Raw genomic sequence first — 7,595 nt, 5'->3', positions numbered from 1 at the left:
TCTTCCCATTGTCATGGCCAGGAAAGCTCCTCTTCCTGTTAGTTCAGCCTGGCATATGCGGGTCCCCTAATTCCACCAAGGGTTAATAATCTTCTTCAGTTTTTCCTGGTCTTCTGGTCACCCTGGGTGTTCCTCATCCTCCTGTTCCATATTGACCCTCAGCTCATGATGGTCACCATCTCTGCCAACACTCCAGACGTTTCCTTTTGCCTCTGTGGTTTCTTCCTCCATGGGGGGTTCCAGCTTCTTCGTCTTGATCATCTGCTTCACCATCATTATCTCCTCCACGAGCTCCACCAGGGTCTTCTTGGAAGTATGTGTACAAGCTTTGCATACCTCAGTTTGATTTATTTCATTCTTCATGGCAGACACTCTCAAGGTCCATCAGATGGGATAATGCTTACTATTGTCAAAAGAGTTCCATTTTTATCTCATCAGACTAGAGAGTATTTGTCCACATTATCAGAATGCCTTACATTAATCAAAGCTTTGAAAATCATTTTACATCCTTCCCCTTATCTGTACCTCACCACAGTTTGATCTCAGAGATCAACAGGCAGTTCCTGGGGCTTCATGGCTTGGTTTTTGTCCTGGCAATGCCGTGTAAATTGTGGGCCCATATATACCCTGGTGTGTGCCTTTCCAAACCAAATCCCTCTATAGGAAAGGGCATCCATACTTGTCTTTACAGAAGCAACCAATTTCACCAAGTCTGGCTTTGACAGAAAGGCACAATGCCAGGTGTTGAGTAAACTGGCCACTTAAGTTTAATGTCACAAGGTGGAGGATTTGGGGATTTCTGCAGCAAAGGGCGGTTTTCCCCAGGGCTTAGCAGAAGGGAGGTTATTCTGCTGAGTTGGTGCCTTGCTACAGTTCTTTGCTTTGCCTGCATTCTGGAAATTATGTCCCATAGCAAGGGGACTCAGAGCCCACACAGAGGGTGTGTGGAGTGGTGCAGTTTTACATGGAAGACAAGGTCAGACCATGACAGAAAATCAGTGTATAATTCCAGCCTGGCATCAAAAAGCATGAATAAATCTTACGATTGCTGATTACTTCGCATTACCCCACATTAGCTATACATTCCTACTGTAACTTCAAATGTTAGTCTATTGAAATGTATTTCTCTTACTTTTATCACCTCTTTAACCAATGGTTGGAGCAAACGATTGAACATTAACTTGTAGGCTACAGTGAATTTTTAAATGTTGTTCAGGGAACTTCAAACTTCAACTTACTTCAAATAGTGCTGCAAACTTTTGAGGTCAGCCTGGAGTGAGAATTATTCAGAAATGATTAACAAGCCCACAGTTAAGTACACTACCAGTGCACCACTACTAAGATTTTTAATGTTTTTTTAGAGAATTTTCTTCTGCTCACCAAGCCTGCATTTATTTGAGGCAAAATACAGCAAAAACAGTAACATTTGGAAATATTTTTACTATTTAAAATAACTGCTTTGTATTTGAATATTTTTTTTAATGTAATTTGTCCCTGTGATTTCAAAGCTGAATTTTTAGCATCATTACTCCAGTCAAATGCTCCTTCAGAAATCATTCTAATATGCTGATTTGCTTTAAAAAAACAAACAAAAAAAAAAAAAAAAAAAACAAAATAGTAGCATATTTATTATTGGGGTGACACCTGGACACCCCTCTGGCTCCGCCACTTACTGGCACCTTGAGCGAGAGAAATTCATCTCTTCAGGATAAGAGGAAAACTCGATTGCTCAATAGGGAACATTATGCCCTCACTTCATGAGGGGAGCAATATTGGGCTGAACCACCAGTATCCCATCAGGGGCTACAACCTGGAATAGTAACCAGAGCCATGGGGAGCCCAGGCCCTTCTCTTGACATTAGAGATGTACTGGTGTGCTCCACTTAGGAGTGGCATGCTCGCAGAAGACCCTCAGCAAAGGGAGCACTGCCATGCTCATCCAATGTTAGGGGAACATTACAGGGGCAGAGAAAAAGGGTCTATGACCTAGGCTGCTGTTCTGTGGAGCTCCAGGAGACCAAGGGCCTTCAATACCCGAACAGGACAGTGGAACCTCCTACAGTGAGAGGAGCACTGTCCCAGCCCGCACACACTAATGTGGCGAAAAACATCGGGCAGCAGCAAACAGCCGACAAAGTTGTCACGGAGCTCAAAGTGGACAGCTCAACCCTAATAACAGCAGTGAGCATTCAGCAGACACAGGGTAGATACCTAGCCATCAATGGAGAGTAGGACCTACCCGTCCCACCCAAGAATGGCATGCTTCAAAAGACCCTCCCTTAGCTAGGGAAGCACTGCCATGTCCTGAGATGAGTACCCAGAAGAGGGTATCAGAATGAGATCCAGCTTCAAGGGGGATCGAATCGTTCCTATAGAAGGAGTTTAAACAACTCATGTGATATAGTGTGCACCAGTGCCCTCAGCCTTGGGGCTGAGGCAAGCACCTAGGCTAGCCCTCCCAAGGAGGGAAGCCTTCTCAGGGCAACCAACAGTGGCGCTAGACCCCACAGGTCCAATACTTGAAGGACTACCGCTCCTCAGAGCCAGCCTAGGAAGGGTTTCTGTCGAAACACCTCTCACTCAAAACCTCCGGGAGGACTGTAAGCTCTAGCTGACTCCTCAGAGTGGCAATTCACTGTTTAACCATGAGGGCAGAATGGAAATAGAAAGCGAAGCCATAGATGCTCCAACACAGGAGAGGGCTAAATCTAGCTTCCATGAAACACCTCAGGGCAAAACATGGGTAGCACAGCCTGAACAGGCAGCTCCTTAGAGCAACGCCATCAGGGTGTGAGGGATGACGCCATTTTGGACCAACAGGCTCTGGGGTTGCAGTGTAACGAGGACCCAGCGACCAAGGAGATTACCTCTGTAGCACCTAGGGATTTGGTTGCAAAATCCGGCGAGCTTTCATCCAGACTCGATTTGTAAGAGACATACAGCAGCAACCGGGGGTCCCATGACCAACAGGGAGGTACTGGCAGAGGACCTAACCTTGAAATACAGGAAGAACACACAAAACGTCATGACTACCACGTAAACCAACATGTTGAGTGGAACTTTAGCACAGAGCAATGGAATGGCCTCTATGGCTGTAACAGGACAGGCAGAGAGTTCAGGGATGACCTCTGTGGTCACTACATGGCAGGCTGAGGGTTTAGGGATGGCCTCTGTGGCCAAGACAGGACAGGCAAGGGATTCAGGAATGGCCCCCGTGGCTGTGACATGACAGACAAGAGGTTGAGGGACCGCCTCCATGGCTGTGACAAGACAGGCCAAGTGTTCAGTGGTGGCTGGCACCTCAGGAGGGTCAGAAGAAGTGCATGCAGCATATACACATAACATGGCGATAGCCATTGCAGGAGATTGCTGAAGGGACAATCTCTGGGACAATCGGGCATTGTGTGACATTACTAGAATCTGCAGGGCTTAAGAGTGCAGAGGCCATGAGGACCATCTTGTGAAGAGGGTCTGTCCCAGCTTCCAGCTCTGCTAGCTCCACCATGGCCTCTTGCTCTGCTCTGCCACCTGGTTTCAAACTCTACCTGGCTTGCCTATACCACCGGCTCCACCCTGACATTCAGGTCCGCCCTGGCCTCCTGCTCTGCCACCTCCACCCTGGTTTCTAACTCCGCCTGGGTCACCTATACTGCCGGGTCTGCCCAGGTCTCCTATACTCCTCCTGAACCGCCCTGGCTCCCTGTTCCACCTCACTCTCCAGACCCTCTTCAGTTCACAGGCCTGGCTTTTTCATTTCTCCTCCTGATATGCCTCGTCTCCACCACCCTCCTGGCTTCTGTTTATGGAGCATCTAGAATCTGCACCCTAGGAGGTGGGCTCTGTCATGATCCCAGATTTGTGTTCCCTTGATTTGTGGTTAGGACTTTCATATTGATATGTTTCTCTGTCTCTGTTGCTCCTTTGTTCTTATACTACTTGCAGATCCCTTAGTTACCCTCATTAGTTTCTATGGTATTTCATTAGCTCCTCCCTGTACTTGTTAGGATCCATGACAGTTCATAAGCCTCTTTGTTCTCTTCTGTGTATTTAGTGATTAGTGTAGTGATTTGTCTGTCATTGTCTTAAAACTTACTTGTGTAGCTGTTATGTTTGCCTTGTCTTTTATTTTGTTCCTTTCTAGAGGAAGTACTCTACAACAGAAAAGGAGGCCTTAGCGTGTGTTTGGGTGACAAAAAAGTGTCGTACCTACCTCTGGGGCCGCCACTTTACTTTTGCACTGACCACAGTCCCTTGTCCACGCTGCTTTCCACAAAGGGTCTTGGACGTCAGACATGAGACTTGCCCGATGGTCTGCGCGCCTTTTGTGTTTTAATTACAGCATGAAATACAAGCCTGGACAAGACAATGTGACAGCTGATTGTTTGTCCAGACTTCCCCTTCCTGTCACTGCTTACAGCCAAGAGCAAGAGCCTGAGATGGTGGCAGTACTGTCTCCTGAGTTTGCAGCTGTTACTGTAGAGGATCTTAAGTCTATGTGTGATGCTTGTCCTATTCTTCGACAGGTAAAGGCTTGCACTGAAAAGGGGTGGCCTCGTAGTGCGAAAAGCTCAGTTATTGCTCCCTATCACCATCTTTTGGAATGACCTGTCTGTACATGATGGGTACGTAATTTGGGGCACACATCGAGTGATCATTCCAGAAGCGTTGGAGTCAAGGTTCATCTAGTTGGCACACGCCACCCATCAAGGGATGGTGCGCATGAAACAAAGGCTGAGGGACCTTTGGTGGCCTGGCATAGACTGTCAAGTGGAAAATGCAAAGCCTGTTCCACCTGCCTCCAGCATGATAGAATGGCTAATACCCATGTAGCTCCACTCTATCCTGTGCCAACTCCAACAACTGCTTGGGAAAAACTGACTATTGATGTAGTTGGGCCCTTGAATAACACTCCTCCAGGATGTCGCTTTGCTATGACACTCATTGATAACTACGGCAAATGGCCAGAGATTGCGTTTGCACCTGATGTTACTTCTGCGACTGTTGTGAAGTTCCTGTCTACTACATTCAGTAGAGAGGAAAATCCACTTGAACTTGTAACCGATAATGGCTCACAATTTGTTTCGGCTGAGTTTGAGGCATTCCTTGCAGACAGAGATATTAAACACTACCATAGCTCTGTCTATTACCCCCAAGCGAATGGTGAGATTGAACGCTTCAACAGAGTGTTCAAAGACTGTTTACAGACTGCTAGCATTGAAGGTAGAGAGTGGAAAGCTTTTGTGACCGAGTTTCTACATACAGAGCAGCTCCACATGCTGTGACAAAACTGTCACCTGCTATGCTTTCGCATGGGCGACAAATTAAAACTGCATGTGCCTGGTCTTCCATGCATGACCCCACCAAAGAATCAACAAAATCTGAAACAAATCATCCAACAGTCACAAAACAAAATGAAAGCGTACACAGATCAGCGACGCAGTGCACAACCACCAAAGATTCAAGTTGGGACATTTGTGCGTATTAGGAAGCCTGGAATCACCAAGAAAGGACATTCCAAGTTTACTCAGCCTTTTAAGGTTGTGCCTCAGAAAAGCTCTGCAACATATCTCCTTTCAGATGGAAAAATTTGGAATGTGGTGCACCTGGCTGCATGCTGTGTCCCCAAATCCGATACAGCTTCTCTAACAGAAGACTTCTTCAAACCTCTTGAAGCACCACAGACACCTCAAATGTCAGTCTCTCCTTCTCGTTCCTCATGTCCTCATAGAGTGCGTCAGGCCCCAGTGTGTTACATAAAGGGACATACTCCATAACTTAACAGGGGAGGGAGATTCAAGATATTGGAAACAATTGTTGATAGTCTAATAAAGGTATATATATAGAGAGAGAGTACTTGTTCACTTACCAATAGAAGCAGGTAAAACATTTGAGTTACACAACTATGCCTTTTGGATTTTTCAGTGTTACAGTACTAGGCATATTGTTATTATTCAGAACTGTTGTTTTTTTTTCTGGTGTTCTGTTTTTTGTTATTTTGGTTATAATCTAAGTTTTTTTCTTCCTTCTTTTTCTTCTTTGCGAGTAGCACTTTCTTGTACACCACTGGAGATGCAGAGAACCTAGTGAAAAGTGCTGTATGCCATGCCATTTGCAAAGTATGCCTGATGCTCAAGCAACTTTTGTTTTCCTCAAGTTGTTGAGTTGAATCCTTTGCACCATTTTCTCCCTCTTAAGTTCCATGTATTTAGTCTTTTTAACAAGATTTTATTTAACTTGAGTAACAGGTATTATACTGTCCTTATAGGTCTACAACACAGCTGTAATGTTTTGCTGCAGAACAAGAAGTGTGACTAAATAGACTAAACAGATGTGTGCGTAATGAGTGCGTAAGAACAGTTTCACGCACAGTGTGAGATTTACCAACTTGTACTTATGTATAGGAATGTGTGTAAATATAAGGACAAAATATAGAACCTTTTCTATGCACTGTTGATAAATGAGGGCCCTAGGATCTACGCAGAAATGTAGTAATATGAATGTTATGTAAAGATACACATATAATTAACAGTATTATTAAAATGAATGTGGATACAATATGCATCACATGACATAACATACATTAGAATTTTCAAATCCCTCTTTTTTCATAGTCCACACTACAATGTGAAAGTTGCATTGTCAAATTTATCCACTTATTTTCAAAAAGCTCTGTTTTCACTACATGGTGTAGAGAAAAATATATCCGGATTATTGTGGATCTATTCTGCTTAAATGCAGTGGGAAAGCTGCCAGTAGTGAAAGATGTGCTGATAAGGTGAGTCAGAGCAGGTAGCAGTGTGGTTGAGATCTCCTTTAGTAGGTGGGAGGGGAACGGACATACGACAGCTGGCATTGAAAGTTTGGAAACCTTGTTCTCTGTCAGGGGTGAGAAAGAAAAGTGGAAATGTGTGGGTGGAGGTTGGTTGTAGAGAACTGGTTGCTGATGGATGCCATCATCAGTTATACGGCTGGCAAATGCGTCAACAGTCAGAGAGGAAGTGGTGGTGGTGGAGGGGGCCCGAGCAGAGAGGAGAATGTTGTGAATAGTTTCCGTGTCAGGAGTCAGTGTTCGGTACAAAACACGAGTCAAATCACGTGTTTGTTTGGGCTCATTGAGACCTGTGAGCCTTCCGTATGAGCTGATCACTAAATGGTTCTCACGCCCTCATTTCCATCACCCATGCTTCATTTCCTGTTTGTATGTCCAAATGACCGGACCGTTCTTTCACTCGCTGCAAAGTCTCATTAGCTGAGCTACAGCCATGTTTCCTGGCATTGTATGTTTGATTATGGTTCTAATCTGCAGCTCTTGTGTTTATTTGATTACATTTTGGATTTGGTTGCCTGTTTTGTGGCTTGTATTAAATAGTAAAGGGTTTTTGAATGTAAAAAAAAAAAAAAAAAATAAAAAAAAAATGAATCAATATATTTAACATTGCACATGTATGTATGTATGTGTATGTATGTGATAAATGCATTAAATAGTAAAGGGTTTTTGAGTGTAATAGCAAAACATTGTTTTCATTGTGGACAATTTTTTTTTTTTACATCTGATCACTTTGTCCAATAATAATAATAATAATAATAATAATAAT

Source organism: Labeo rohita, chromosome 13 (assembly GCF_022985175.1).
Source record: "Labeo rohita strain BAU-BD-2019 chromosome 13, IGBB_LRoh.1.0, whole genome shotgun sequence".
Taxonomy (NCBI): Eukaryota; Metazoa; Chordata; class Actinopteri; order Cypriniformes; family Cyprinidae; genus Labeo; species Labeo rohita.
The sequence above is the reverse complement of the archived record's forward strand: the minus strand, read 5'-3'. Positions refer to the sequence as shown.